Raw genomic sequence first — 16435 nt, 5'->3', positions numbered from 1 at the left:
TAAGAATTCAGCTCTTCTTTTCCCTTTGGGTTATCTGTAATTATAAATCCTCAGAGGTGTTTGTACTCATTTAGGTAATCTGGAAGCTATCTTTCTTTCTATTGTTGGTATCTTTGTGTTGTTATATATGCTTGTGCTCAGGGTTTTGTTAATGGTTTTCTTTCTCCTTGGGAATTTGGCAATTTTAGTCTTTTTTGCCTTACAATTACCAAGTTTTTTTGCTATGTTCCAGGCACTGTGATAAGTGCTTTATAACTATTATCTCATATGACTTTCACAACATGCTTGGGAGGTAGGTGTTATTATTACTCTCATTTTATAGATGAGGAAACAGGTATACAGAGGTAAAGTAACTTGCCCAGGGTGACAAAGTTAACAAGTTTCTGAGACTGGATTTGAACTCAGTTCCTCCTAACTCCAACTGTAACATTCTATCCACTATATCATCTAGCTGTCTATTTCTCAATCACTGCTGATTTTCTGACTTCTCCATTTATGACAGTTCTGCTGGGTATCCTATCACAAATATATATTATGCTCCTCCCATAATGGAGAATTCACAATTCACTGGCCTTAATCTCTGTCCAAATAATGTGGATGGGGACAAAAGGAGGGCAGGGCTGACCAAACTGGGACATCAGTCTCCATTCCTCTATGCCTTGTAAAGGGGCCCCTACAAACTCTGGCTCTCCATTACAATGCTTTATGCTACTGTGATTCTCCTTCCTGCCAGAAAAATTAAGATATTCCATTTTTATGCCTCTATAGCCATCCCACAGGGTACAACTGATTGTTAGAATGAGTTTTGTTCTTGAATGTGTCATAATGGTGGAAGGAAGGCAGGGGAAGAGAAGGGTTTTCTTTCAGAGACTGCAGGTATATCAAATTAATTATTGAAAGTATCTCAAGACCCAGACCTTTTGAACTAGTTGTGTAGCCCTGCCAGGTATGGCGTCTGGTGGAGGAAGAGATACTGAGTGAATGTGCAAGGGATCATAAATTACCTTTCTTTGCTATTAAATGATTGTTATTATCTTCTTAAGGTTCTTAGAATTTTGACTTCTGAAAATAACTGAAATAAGTTTTTTTTACGTTTTGAATGTAATTCATATTTTGGTACTGTATGAGAAGTGATATAGATAAGAGAAAATATCCAGCTCTCCATAATGTTGGTTACATGACCTAGAAGTACACATGAGGTTCATCCAACTAAGAGTCATTGGGCACATGATATAAACAAATAAATTATTTTTCGTTTAGTCTCCAGCAGCACCCAAAATTAAAACAAAAACTAAAACAAGCAATTTCATTTGTACCATAGTAAAATCATGTCATATATTGGGTTGAACAAGCAAGATATTTATGAGAAGCTATTTTATATTTAATTTGATTTTTTTTGGGGGGGTGGTTGGCTCCAGAATGCACAATAAAGAATGCACAATTGACATTCCAATCTATGTCTCTCAACTCCAACTCAAGCAATGCCCACATTATACCCTACCATTTTTATGTGTCTCAAAGAATAACAATCAAAATATGCCTATAAATGGTTAGAAATTGAAGATGATAATGTTAAAATAATGATGTGGAGGTTTAATGTGATTTTTTTTCCATGTAAAGAAAGCACATTGGTTTCAGGAGAGACCTTAAATAATCATTAACCCTCTCTTTTAATGTTCAGAAGAATGAAATTGTTGTAGAATGGAGTGGGACACATGAGGAAAACTTGAGTTTCTTCTTATTGGTAACTTTAAAGAGGATGGATGGGGAGCCAAGATGGCAGAGAGGAAACAGCAAGCTGCCTGAGCTCTCGTTCTGTTCCCTCAAATAGAACATTAAATCAAGCCTCTGGACAGATTGTGAAACTATAGAATCTGCAAATAGAAAGAGAGACACAGTCTTCCAACCAGAGATAATTTAGAAGACTTCAGGAAAAGGTCAGTCTGACTCGGGCAAAAGGGAGGCCCAGCACAGGGCAACAGCCCAGAGCCAAGGGGGTCGGGGCAAGTCAGCAGGAGTTGCAGGCCATAGCCAACAACTGAGGCCTCTGGAAGCTGGCTCAAAAATCTGGTGGCCAAGAAGGACAGTGGAAAAACCTACCTGCACCAGCCGAGAGGGCAAGTTGCCAGCTATAGTGCCACGATCAGGTGGGATCAGGTGCCTGACCCAGAGTGCTCAGACAGGAAGTGCAGGGGGGCAAACTGCACACACTATAAAGGCTTCAGAGTAAAAAGCCAGTCACACAGCACCTATACCCCTGCACAAGAAGCCCAAAACAGGGACCCTGTTGCCCCCAGAGCAGACCTCAACTTAAAAAAAAAATAAGCTGCAAGAATGAGTAAGAAGCAAAAAAGAGCCCTCTCCATTGAGAGCTTCTGTATCAATAGGGAAGAAGCCAACACAAGCTCAGATTAGGACAATACCCTCAAATTGCCTACATGTGAAGCCTCATGAGGGAAGGTGAATTGGTCCCAAGAACAAAAAGCCTTCCTCGAAGAGCTCAAAAAGATTTTTTTTTTTTAGTGAGGCAATTGGGGTTAAGTGACTTGCCCAGGGTCACACAGCTAGTAAGTATTAAGTGTCTGAGGCCGGATTTGAACTCAGGTACTCCTGACTCCAGGGCCAGTGCTCTATCCACTGCGCCATCTAGCTGCCCCTCAAAAAGAGTTTTAAAAATCAATTGAGAGAGGTAGGAAAAAAATGGGGAGAGAAATGAAAGCAAAACAAGAAAACTATGAAAAAAGAATCTGCAGCTTGGAAAAGGAAGCACAAAGATTGATTGGCCAAATGGAAAAAAACAAGTGCATAATTTCACTGAAGAAAACAATGCCTTAAAAAATTCATCTGGCCAAATGGAAAAAAAAGGTGCATAATCTCACTGAAGAAAACAATGCCTTAAAAATTAAAATTGGACAGTTGAAAGATAAGGAATCCAGGAGACACCAGGAATCAGTCAAGCAGAATAAAAAGAATGAAAAAATAGAAGAAAATGTGAAATACCTCATTGGAAAGACAACTGATCTGGAAAAAAGATCCAGCAGAGACAATTTGAGAGTCATTCGACTGCCTGAAAGCCATGACCAGAAAAAGAATCTAGACAACATATTCCAGGAAAATATTAAGGACAACTGCCCTGATATCATAGAATCAGAGGATAAAATCATCTTTGAAAGAATCCACTGATCACCTCCTGAAAGAGACCCCAAAAGGAAAACTCCCAAGAATATTGTAGCCAAATTCCAGAATTATCAGGTGAAACAGCAAATACTCCAAGCAGCCAGAAAGAAGCAATTTAAATATCATGGAGCCACAGTCAGGATTGCTCAGGACCTGGCAGCTTCAACATTAAAGGATCTCAAGGCTTGGAATATGATATTCCGGAAGGCAAAGGAGCTTGGATTGCAGCCAAGAATCTATTACCTAGCAAAAATGTGCATTTTCTTTCAGGGGAAAAGATGGACATTCAAGGAAATAGGGGACTTTCAATCTTTCCTGATGAAAAGACGAGAACTGAATAGAAAATCTAATCTTAACATACAAGACTCAAGAGAAGTTTAAAAAGGTAAACAGAGGGGGAAAAAAAGGTTACTCAATTAGTTTAAACTGTTTATATCCCTACGCAGGAAGATAATATTCAAACTCTTAAGAACTGTAAATATATTTGGGCAGAGAGAAGGACTTTACACAGAGGGTATAAATATACATTGTTTTTGATGTGATGATACAAAAAAAAATTAAGGGGTTAAAAAGGGAGTCTATGGGGAGGAGAGGAAAGGGGAGGTGGAATGCGAAGAATTATATCATATGAAGAAGTGAAAAAAAAAACTATTACAATAGAGGGAAAGAAAGGAGGGGGGAGCATTGTTTCAACCCTAATCTCATTATATTTGAATCAAAGAGGGAATAACTTATACATTCATTGGGATAAAGAAACTTAGCTCATTCTTTAGGGAAGCAAAAGGGGAAGGGAAAGGGTGGAACTGATAAAAGGGAGGACAAAAGCAAGGGAGAAAAAGGTAAAGAAAAGAGAGGGGGGTGATAAAAAGGGAGGGCAGATTGGGGGAGGCAGGGGTAAGAAGGAAAACATCGGCAAGGAGGAATAGGGAGAAAGAAGGGGGGAAAAGTACAAAGGGGATAAATAAAATGGAGGGGAATAGACAGTCAATAATAATAACTGTGAATGTGAATGGGATGAACTCTGCTATAAAACAGAAGCGAATTGCAGAGTGGATTAAAAACCAGAATCCTACAATGTACTGTTTACAAGAAACACATTTGAAGCAGAGAGATACACACAGAGTAAAGGTAAAAGGCTGGAGAAGAATATATTATGCTTCAGCTAAAGTAAAAAAAGCAGGGGTAGCAATCCTTATCTCAGACAAAGCACAGGCAAAAATAGATCTCATTAAAAGAGATAAGGAAGGAAATTACATCTTGCTAAAAGGTACTATAGATAATGAAGTAATATCAATATTAAACATGTATGCGCCAAGTGGTATAGCATCCAAATTCTCAGAGGAGAAGTTAAATGAGTTACAAAAGGAATTAGACAGTAATACTATACTAGTGGGGGATCTGAATCTCCCCCTCTCAGAATTAGATAAATCTAGCCAAAAAATAAATAAGAAAGAAGTGAAAGAGGTGAATAGATTACTAGAAAAGTTAGACATGATAGATGTCTGGAGAAAATTGAATGGAGATAGAAAGGAATATACCTTTTCTCAGCAGTACATGGCACATTTTCAAAAATTGACCATGTATTAGGGCACAAAAACATCATAGTCAAATGTAGAAAGGCAGAAATAGTAAATGCATCCTTCTCAGATCATGATGCAATAAGAATTACATGTAAGAAAGAGCCAGGGAAAAGTAGAATGAAAATAATTGGAAACTAAATAATGTCATTCTAAAGACTGAATGGGCCAAACAACAAATCATAGAAACAATCAATAACTATAACCAAGAGAATGACAATAATGAGACAACATACCAAAATCTATGGGATGCAGCCAAAGCAGTGCTCAGGGGAAAATTTATAGCTCTAAATGCTTACATGAATAAAAAAAAGAGAGAAAGAGGAGATTAATGAATTGGGCATGCAACTTAAAAAGATAGAAAAAGAAGAAATTAGAAATTGCCAATTAGATACTAACCTAGAGATCCTGAAAATTAAAGGAGAAAGTTATAAGATTGAAAGAAAAAAAAACTATAGAATTAATCAATAAAACTAAGAGCTTCTTTTATGAATAAAACAATAAAATAGATAAGATATTGGTTAATTTGATTTAAAAAAGAAAGAAGAAAACCAAATTACGAGTATCAAAAATGAAAAGGATGATGTTACCACCAATGAAGTGGAAATTAAATCAACAATTAGGATTTATTTTGCCCAACTGTATGCCAATAAATTTGACAATCTAAATGAAATGGATGAATATTTACAAAAATACAAACTGCCCAGGTTAACTGAAGAGGAAATAAATTCCTTAAATAAAGCCACATTAGAAAAAGAAATTGAACAAGCCATTAATGAACTCCCTAAGAAAAAATCCCCGGGGCCAGATGGCTTTACGGTTGAATTTTACCAAACATTTAAAGAACAATTAATTCCAATATTATGCAAATTATTTGGAAAAATAGGTGAAGAAGGTTTTCTACCAAGTTCATTTTATGACAGAAATATGGTGGTGGTACCAAAACTAGGCAAAGCAAAAACAGAGAAAGAAAATTATAGACCAATTTCCTTAATGAATATTGATGGTAAAATCTTAAATAAGATATTAGCAAGGAGATTACAGCAAATGAGCACCAGGACAATACACTATGACCAGGTGGGATTTATACCAGGAATGCAGGGGCTGGTTCAACATTAGGAAAACTATTAACATAATCAACCATGTCAATAAGAAAACCAACCAATATCATGATTATCTCAATAGATTCAGAGAAAGCTTTTGACAAAATACAGCACCCATTCCTAATAAAAACACTACAGAGTTTAAGAATAGGTGGAGCTTTCCTTAAAATAATAAACAATGTCTACCTAAAAACATCAGCAAGTATTATATGCAATGGAGATAAATTAGAGACCTTCCCAATAAGATCAGGGGTGAAACAGGGATGTCCATTATCACCCCTATTATTTAATATTGTACTAGAAATGTTAGCTTTAGCAATCAGAGGAGAAAAAGGAATTAAAGGAATTAAAATATGCAAGGAGGAAACAAAACTATCACTCTTTGCAGATGATATGATGGTATACTTAAAGAATCCTAGAGAATCAACTCAAAAATTACTTGAAACAATTAACAACTTTACCAAAGTAGCAAGATATAAAATAAATCCACATAAATCATCAGTATTTCTATACATTACCAACAAAGTCCAGCAGCAAGATAAAGAAAGAGAAATTCCATTTAAAGTAATGGTAGATAATATAAAATACTTGGGAGTCTACTTGCCAAGACAAATGCAGGAACTCTGTGAAGACAATTACCAAACACTCTTCACACAAATCAAATCAGATCTAAATAATTGGAAAGATATCAATTCCTCATGGATAGGCAGAGCTAATATAGTAAAAATAACAATTCTACCAAAATTAATTTACTTATTCAGTGCCATACCAATCAGACTACCAAAAATTATTTTATAGAGCTAGAAATAATAACAACAAAATTCATCTGACTAAACAAAATATCAAGAATATCCAGGGAAATAATGGGAAAAAAAATCACAGGAAGGTGGGTTAGCAGTGCCAAACCTGGAGCTTTACTATGAAGTGGCAGTCATCAAAACTATCTGGTACTGGCTAAGAAATAGAGTGGTAGATCAATGGAATAGGCTAGGCTCAGGAAATGCAGTAGTAAATGACACTAGTAATGTAGTGTTTGATAAACCCAAGGACTCCAGCTTCTGGGATAGGAACTCAGTATTTGACAAAAACTGCTGGGAAAACTGGAAGATAGTATGGCAGAAATTAGGCATAGACCAACATCTTACACCTTATACTAAAATAAGGTCAAAATGGATACATGATTTAGACATAAGAGGTGATACCATAGGTAAATTAGGAGAGAAAGGAATAGTCTACCTATCAGATCTTTGGAACAGAAAACAGTTTATGACCAAACAAGAGATAGAGTATACTATAAAATGGAAAATGGATGATTTTGATTACATTAAATTAAAAAAAATTATACGAACAGAAGTAATGCATCCAAAATTAGAAGGTAGGCAGAAACCTGGGAAACAATTTTTATGGCCAGTATTTCTGATAAAGGCCTCATTTCTAACATATATAGGGAACTAAATCAAATTTATAAGAATCCAAGTCATTCCCCTATTGAGAAATGGTCAAAGGATATGAACAGGCAGTTTTCTGATGAAGAAACCAAAGCTATCTATTCCCATAGAAAAAATGCTCTAAATCTCTAATGATTAGAGAAACACAAATTAAAACAACTCTGAGGTACCACCTGACACCTATCAGATTGGCTAAAATGACAAAAAAGTAAAATAATAAATGTTGGAGAAGCTGTGGAAAAATTGAAACACTAATGCATTGTTGGTGGAGTTGTGAACTGATCCAACCATTCTGGAGAGCAATTTGGAATTATGCCCAAAGGGTTATAAAGCTGTGCATACCCTTTGACCCAGAAATACCACATTTGGGTATTTTTCCCAAAGAAATCATGGAAAGGGGAAAGGGACCCACATGTACAAAAATATTTATAGCTGCTCTTTATGTGGTGGCAAGGAATTGGAAGTTGAGGGGATGCCCATCAATTGGGAAATGGCAGGACAATTTGTGGTATAGGAATACAATGGAATACTATTGTGCTGTAAGAAACGATGAGCAGGAGGAGTTCAGAGAAACCTGGAGGGTCTTGCATGGGCTGATGATAAGTGAGATGAGCACAACCAGAAGAACATTTTACATAGTATCATCAACATTGAGTGTTGATTTACTGTGATGGACTATATTCTTCTCACCAATGCAATGGTACAGAAGAGTTCCAGGGAACTCAAGATAGAAGAGAATCTCCAAATCCAGGGGAAAAAAAAAGAATTTTAGAGTATAGATGCTGAATGAACCATACTATTTCTTTAGTTTTTGGTCCTGATGTTTTTCTATTTTGAGGTGTTTTGTCATTGCTTTGATTTTTTTTTAATAACATGACTAATGCAGAAATATGTTTAATGTTATTACATATATATACATATATACATATACACACACACACACATACACACACACACACACACACACACACACACATATATATATATATATATATATATAAACCTATATAAGATTACCTGCTGTCTAGGGGACGGGGAGGAGGAAGGGGAGGGAGGGAGAAAAATCTGAAATTGGAAAGCTTGTATAAACAAAAGTTGAGAACTATCTTTACATGTAACGGGAAAAAATACTTTATTAATTAAAAAAAATAAAGAGGATGTATGGACATCTGTTAGATATATTGGACAAAGGAGATTATTTCAGTTATCATTGGAATAGATGGTCATTGAAATTTTGTGATTCTGATATTTTGAAGGGATATGGATAAGGCTGGAGCTAGTCTTTGCTTTGGCTAGAATGAATATTTGTTCTTCATTATATGGACAATATTAATTTTCTTTGGTCTGAAGACATTGAAAAAAGAGAAATGAGATATAGATTGAAGTAATGATTTTTACCATTAGATATACATATAGAATCTGTAATAATTCTCACAACTAATTGGTAGATAATTCTCATTTTGAACTAGACCAATTCTCCATTATTTTCTACATTTTTAATAATGATTTCATTTTTAGAGTAAATCAGTTTCTCAATATGATTCCCCCCTCCTGTCTTCTTAGCCAGTCTTTCTTTAAATCATGCAAACCCCCCAAAACAAAACAAAAAGAAAAAGTCAACAATATCAAAGAATATATTCGCTACACCTGAAATGATGTGTGACATACCACACTCATGCTCCTTTCCCACACTTCTTTCCAAAGAAAGGAAAGAGGCACATTTTGTTAGCTCTTCTGCAGAAATGAACTGAGTTATTATATTTACATGGCATTAAGCTCCATTTTACTGTTAAGCCCTAATTTGACTTTCATAGTTATACTTATTAGATATAACATTTTCTTGGTTATTCTTGTTTCATTGTAACTCAGTTCATTTCAGCTTTCTCATGTTTCTCTGCTTCTCTAATATTTACACTTTATTACATGGCAATATTATTGAATACATTCATTTGTCAGAATTTAATAATTCCCAATCAATGGACATTTATTACTACTTATTTGCAACCACAAAAGTACTGCCATGAATATTTAGATATAGCTAGAGCTATGGAAGCAATAGGCCTTTCAGATTATGTTTTTCTTGAGATGTCAAAGACTTTTCATAGATTGGGTATTGCTGGGCTGAAGAAATAATAGAAAGCAGAATGGGATACCATGATTTTCCTAGGCAGAATAATGGAAAAGTCCTGTTCAAGTTATTAAAATCAATTATTTTTCAATATTTTGCCTTTCTTAGAGTATCCCAAAAATTCTGCTTGATTATCAAGCTCATTGTATGTAGTCATGCACTCAGCAATCTCTTAACTTTGTAACTTTGTACTTCTAACTAATATTGTACTATCATTATTTCATTTCCATTTCCCAAAGTTATAAATAAATAATCTATCTCATTCAGCCAGGGAGAACATCTTTTTTTTATGACACTAAAAGCCTTGCCTGTGTCCCTCCCCTTAAAATCACATGTCTTGGATAAACCATAAACAGAGTACTTGGTTAATTTTTCAACAAGATATATTTTTTATTGTGTGTCTAGAAGTAGAATTTCTCAGTCCAAAGGTATGAATATTTTAATTATTTTTAGCATACTATAAAATTATTTTCCAGAATGATCAGACTAGTTTTTAACTCCATCAACAAAGTTCCCCTTTGCTTTTCCATATGCCTTCCATTTTCATCTTTTTTTTTTTGTAATTTCCCAATTTATTGGATATGAAGTGAAACCACTGGCTATTATGATTTTTATTTATCATATTATTACAGAGTTGGGGCAGTTTTTGATGTTGTTTTTCAGTTTGAAAATCTCATTTTATATACTCTGTTGATAACCTTTGCCCACCTATCTATCTATCTACCGTGTGTGTGTGTGTGTGTGTGTGTGTGTGTGTGTGTGTGTGTATAACTTTATATTACTTTATCATGACTCATTTTATATCAAAATGCAGGTGAATAATTAATATTTTTATGTGGAAAAATAATTATTTAAAACTATATTGAGTGTGGTTAATAACCATGGGACAATATTTATTATTGGAAGTAGAAATTTAGAAATTCTTAGAATGTATAAACTTCAAATATAGAGGGAACCTTGTAACGATTGGAATAACGCCACCTGCTGGATACTTACTGTAGAGGAGTTCTGCCCATGAAGGGAAGGTCTTTGAGGGCAAGACCAGGAGTCAGGAAGTGACGCGGGCTAGTGGGAGGAGGAAGGAAGAGACTGGCGCTCAGTCTCGCTCTCTTTCCTCTGGACTCTGGCGGAGAAGGGAGCTAGAAATGTGCTCTCCCTTTAATAGATAGGAATCTAGGCCTTTTTCTCTCTCTTTACCAAATTCTTATTCTCCTTAATAAATGCTTAAAAGTCTAACTCTTGCTAAAGCTTATAATTTATTGGCGACCACTCATTAGATATTTTAGACAGTCTAGCTAGAATTTTAGCCCTTTAACAACCTGCAAATCCTTTCACTCCAGCTAAGTTTAATAGACAAGTCTATGAGGTTTCAAAATGCAAAGCTTATGTAATAAAAGTTGGCCTTGAAAAACTCATTTCATTGATTTATGCTATGTGAGCAATAGTCTTTCCCTATTAAACTATGTGTTTATTTTATTTCTAAAACATTGGAACCTAAAGGCCATTTCTTCATCCTATGTAATTCTATAAGAATGGAGCCTTAAGGGGGGAAGGAAGGAAGTTACTCTGTTTCAATATTCTGCTAATATATACTTTCTTTATGACATTTTGGTGGCCTCCTCTTGGAACCACTATCAACATTTCCATTATGTAGCAAAATAGAAGCTTGGAAGAGATATGTCCTTATTGTAGTGAGGGAAAGAAAGGACGAGTCCATTCAGGTTTGGTGTGTATATATAGATGTGTGTGTGTGTGTGTGTGTGTGTCTTATAGGACATGAAGAGTGCCTTTTTATCATGCTTAATGCAGAATTCAGCAGGGTAAAATGTGCATATAGGGACTGTAGATAAGGAGGGTGTTTGTGATAATGAAAGTGAGTTTGTAAATGACAAAGAAATGATGAACTCAATATACAAAAGGAGACATATTTTTGAACATAGTGAATGTGGGAATTTGTTTTGCTTGATTATATTTATTTCATTTCTTTTTCCAAATTTGAAAAGGATGTGGGAGGGATAAAAAAATCATTATTTGAAAAAATATTATAAAACATAACAAAACAACCTGACGGTGAGAATTATGTTGCCTATATTATAAGCCTGTTTTGACATTTTTTTCATAAACCTTAAAATGCTTCTGAAATGTGAACAATTTTATCTGCAAAATGAGAGATAAAATAGTCCCTGACCTATTGTCCTTACAGGTGCTTTGAAGAAAAGTTAAAGAGCAATTGGGAGGAAAGATGATTCTGAACCCAGAAGACATTGCGGCTGAAGATGTTTTCACCTCTTACTCTATTCCTGTGATTAATTTACAGACTATAATGCTTCTGTCTCCTCTACCAACCCATCCACCAAAAAATAACCCAAATATTCCTCTATAGCACCAGTAAGGCCATGCTACAATTCTGTTCAATAAAAACCTTTGGTTTCCTTATTGGCCACGGGGGGGGGGGGGAATATATATATATATATATATATATATATATATATATATATATATATATATATATATATGATTATCTCTCCAGCTTTATGAGTCATGATAAAGTAATATAAAGTTATATAAACACACACACACATCTCTCCAGCTTTATTGGATAGTACTCTCCTTAATTCATTCTGTATTCCAGCTGTACCTCTTTACTTGGGAATCCATATACTTGATATGTCTATGAACAAACTCTTATGTGTATCTGAAATAAATTTCCTACTTTCTACAGTCCTAAAGGATCTTTAGTTTTCTTTAACTCTCATTTCTGTCATGACCTTTTGTATACAGTGTCTTTCCTTATCTTCCCTTCTCTGGATCTTTTTCTTCCTCAGATGGTCGTATTTTTTAATTTTTTTTATTTTTTAGGGCAATGAGGGTTAAGTGACTTGCCCAGGGTCACACAGCTAGTAAGTGTTAAGTGTCTGAGGCCGGATTTGAACTCAGGTACTCCTGAATCCAGGGCCGGCCCTTTATCCACTGCGCCACCTAGCTGCCCTGGTCATATATTTTTTAATGATGCAAATGTAGTAGATGACCTCTTGTGTTCTCTACCAGCTACAGATCTGTGATCACATTTACACTCAGTATAATGTATGCTCTTTCAGGGCAAAGACACACTTCCTTTGGTCTCATAACACCTAACAAAGTCCCTGGTATACTGCAATCTTGTCCTAGACTTTGGAAAGATTAGATTGGAATGGATTGGTCAGGAGAAACATTAGAGGAAAAGGACAAAGAAGGTACTCTATCCTTCTCCCTTTCTTGGTTATCCCTCTTCATTATTGCTGCTATAGCCAAACTGAAGGGGTATTGATTTTTCTCTGCTTTCTCCAGAAACAGATGGAACATGAACTATGTTTCTTGAGGTGAGTGAGTGAGTATGTCTGTGTGTATGTGCGTCTTTGAGTGTGTGCTTATGAGTGGGAACCTTCACATTACTTATGAAATATTAGCTTTGTTACTACTTTGGGGGAAAAATAGTTGATTGGATGGTACAAGAGACAGAGACCCTCCAATATGTTTGACTATTTCCCACCTTTGTCCCCAGCCTTAAAATAGGGTTTGCAATATGCCAAAGAAGTAAGTGTTCTAAATGACAACATTAGCTCTCAGGAAAAACTTTCTACAACAATTATCATTCCATACCTCCAATGGCCCTTACTCTACAAAAAGGGTGCTGCAGATCCTAGTCTTAATATGCCTCAAAGGAGCAGTTTTCAATCCCTGTCATTTCTAACTATGCTTTCACATCTGAGCATATGCTTGCTCCATGTTGTCATCATTAGCAATGCTTTATCTTTTTTTTTATTGTTTATGAAATAAACTGATTCATGTCAGCAATTGCTCAGCCCACAGTGCTGAAACCCTAAGTGATTGTAATTCTAAACAATGTATATAAAAACAATCAAATGCAGCCATGCACTTATTTGGGATGATGAGGTGTAAGATTAAACAGAAAAAAAAGGAACCACAACTTCAGTTGATGTTTGCCCAATGCTTTGATTAAACTTCCACATTTGGGGCATGGTTGTTAGGACAAGACTGTGCTTTCCTCTTGGAATTTGGCTCTTGGGACGTTTCTCTCCCATTTAATATTTTTTTAAATTTTTTATTTTTTGGTGAGGCGATTGGGGTTAAGTGACTTGCCCAGGGTCACACAGCTAGTAAGTGTTAAGTGTCTGAGGCTGGATTTGAACTCAGGTCCTCCTGAGTCCAGGACCAGTGCTCTATCCACTGCACCATCTAGCTGCCCCCTCTCCCATTTAATATTATGAACAGTGGAGGTAAAAAAAATCATTTTTCAAAAGGTGTTTTAGAAATTTTTCAGTTTTACTTAGGTAAGGAAATCTCTCAGCCTCCGGCTGCTCCATCCTGTTCAAATGATATTGTTGTCTTGTAGTAGGTTATGTGCATCAGCTTTTCAAGTAGGTGGAATATGTGAGTGCTAATTTGATACCCAGGAGAATGCAAGCACCTGGAGAGGAAAAACAAATAAACCTGTTTATCTCCAAGACATAGAACCATCCTTGGAACATATAGGAAAGACAAGGACTGACTCTCTTATTTACTGCTATAGGGAACTCCCAGATGAGGAAGGTCCATCTACCAATGTAGGTTGATATCCCTTTTTTACTTAAAGGTCTTAGAGAATCACATAGAAAACTAATCAATTAAGTTCTTTGGCGAGGATCAGAGAGCCAATATGCATCAGAGAAAGGACTTGACACCAAGCCTTCCTGGTTCTAAGGCCAACTGTCTATCCACTAGTCCATATTTTCTTATTTCCTGATATATGATTGGGTCATTCTGCCCTCCCCAAATAGCCATGCTTCCTCTGACGGTCATCTATAGTTCCCAAATCCACTTCATCACAGCCAATCTTTTGGCTTACTGTTTCATTTTCAATAAATAGATTATGTTAGCATAGATCAATTTATTTCATTTCCCCAGAATGGGACACAGACAGTACTGTAATCATATTAAAGCTTTCCCATCATTCCATTTACTTCAAAATGGCACATTTTTATTACCTGACTGTTATTTTCCTTAGGGAATCATTACTACTATATTTTCACATATGACCATCAACACAGGATAGATACAGTTTGATGAGTAATGGAAACTTAACTAAAGGGACCTGGGGGGAGGAGATGGTTAGATCTATGTGGACTGCATCTGGCAAGGTGTCAGACAAATTTGGCTATTTTGAGGAAGTTGCAGAATGCTCTTCAGCTAAACTTAGGCAACTTTTCCATTTGTTTCTGTGTATCCATCCTATTTCTGCTTTCTTAGGGCAGAGAATGGTATCATTTTGTCCTCAGTGCCTGACACAGTGTATATGACAAATAAATTATTTTATTTATTTAATTGATTGCTTGATATGGATTAGAAAACACTTTCTGACACAGTGACATTTACATTTGCCTATGTGAGGTTAATCTAGTTTTGTTTTTGTTTTGCATTATTTTGTTTTTAAGTAACACAGATTTGTTTAATATATGGGGGTATCCTTCACAGTTGAATTTTGAATATTACCTTGTTTAGGGGAAATAGCTTGTAATCTTAACAGGACAATAGATCCAGAAAGAAGTTTTATCTTTGGATTATAAGAAGACCTAGTTCTCTATCTGATCAAACCCTGTTCCCCTCTAAGATTCAGTTTTATCTCTGAAAATTAATAATAAATTCATTTGTGTGGTAATAAGCACTATAATAAAAAGCCTTTGAAACTAAGGGGCTGCCTTTCTTTCAAGGAATGGGCAACAAAGGGTGTTATATAAATTGATGAAATGTTGTATCATGAGAAATGATGAACAGGACAGTTTCAAAGGAAACTGTGAAGACCTTCAAGAACTAATGTAGAGTAAATTGAGAGGAATTAGGAGAACATTTTTGTATAAAAATAGGAACATTATAGTAAAAAAGTCAACTTTGAAAGACTTTAAGAACCCTAATAAACACAATGATTAATGAAAAGTGTAAGTGAATGAAAATGGAACCTTCTACACACATTCTGACAGAGAAGTGATATGCTTAAAATTCAGAAATATATTTGGATATGTTGAATGTGGGAATTTTGTTTGGCCATAATAACCCTATCTATCCAGAATACACACATACACACACAGAGAATATATATATATATATGTATGTATATATATATATGTATATGTATATATGTATATATATACACATACATACATACATCATATATACACATATACATACATATATTTGTGTGTGCCTATATAAATATATCCCTCTATGTGCATATGATTGTGTATTTGTTGTTCAGAAGTTCAGTAATGTCCAATTCTTTGTGACACCATGGGCTACAGCACACAAAGAACTTCTATCCTCCATTATCTCTCCAAGTCTTTCCAATCTCATGTTCATTGCTTCCATGACACTAGCTATTCATCCCATCCTGTTCTATCCCCTTCTTTTTACCTTCAATCTTTCCCAAAACCAGAGTTTGTTCCAAAGAGTCCTGTCTTCTCATTATGTGGCCAAAGTATTTTACCTTCAATATTTTACCTTCCAATGAATAGTCTGAATTGATTTCTTTAAATATTGATGGGTTTTACCTCTTTGCTGTGTAAGGGACTCTGAAAAGTCTTCTCTAGCGCCATAATTTGAAGGCATCTACTCTGTGGTGCTCAGCTTTATTTATAGACTGGCACTCATAGCCATACATCACTATTGGAAAAACCACAGTTTTTACTATATGGACCCTTGTTGGCAAGGTAATGTCTCTGCCTTATAGCGCGTTGTCTGTCTATATTTGTTATAGATTTCCTACCAAGAAACAAGTTTCTTTTACTTTCATGGTTACAGTTGCCATTTTCAGTGACCTTTGAGCCCAAGAATAGGAAACTGACACTGCTTCCATTTTTTTTCTTCTATTTGCCAGGAAATAATGGGACTAGTTGCTATAATCTTAATTTGGTTTTGTTTTCTTTATTTGTTCATTAAGATTCAATTCAGCTTTTGTTCTCTCCTCTTTTA

This window comes from Dromiciops gliroides, chromosome 2 (assembly GCF_019393635.1).
Source record: "Dromiciops gliroides isolate mDroGli1 chromosome 2, mDroGli1.pri, whole genome shotgun sequence".
Classification (NCBI taxonomy): Eukaryota; Metazoa; Chordata; class Mammalia; order Microbiotheria; family Microbiotheriidae; genus Dromiciops; species Dromiciops gliroides.
This window is presented reverse-complemented; position numbering follows the sequence as displayed.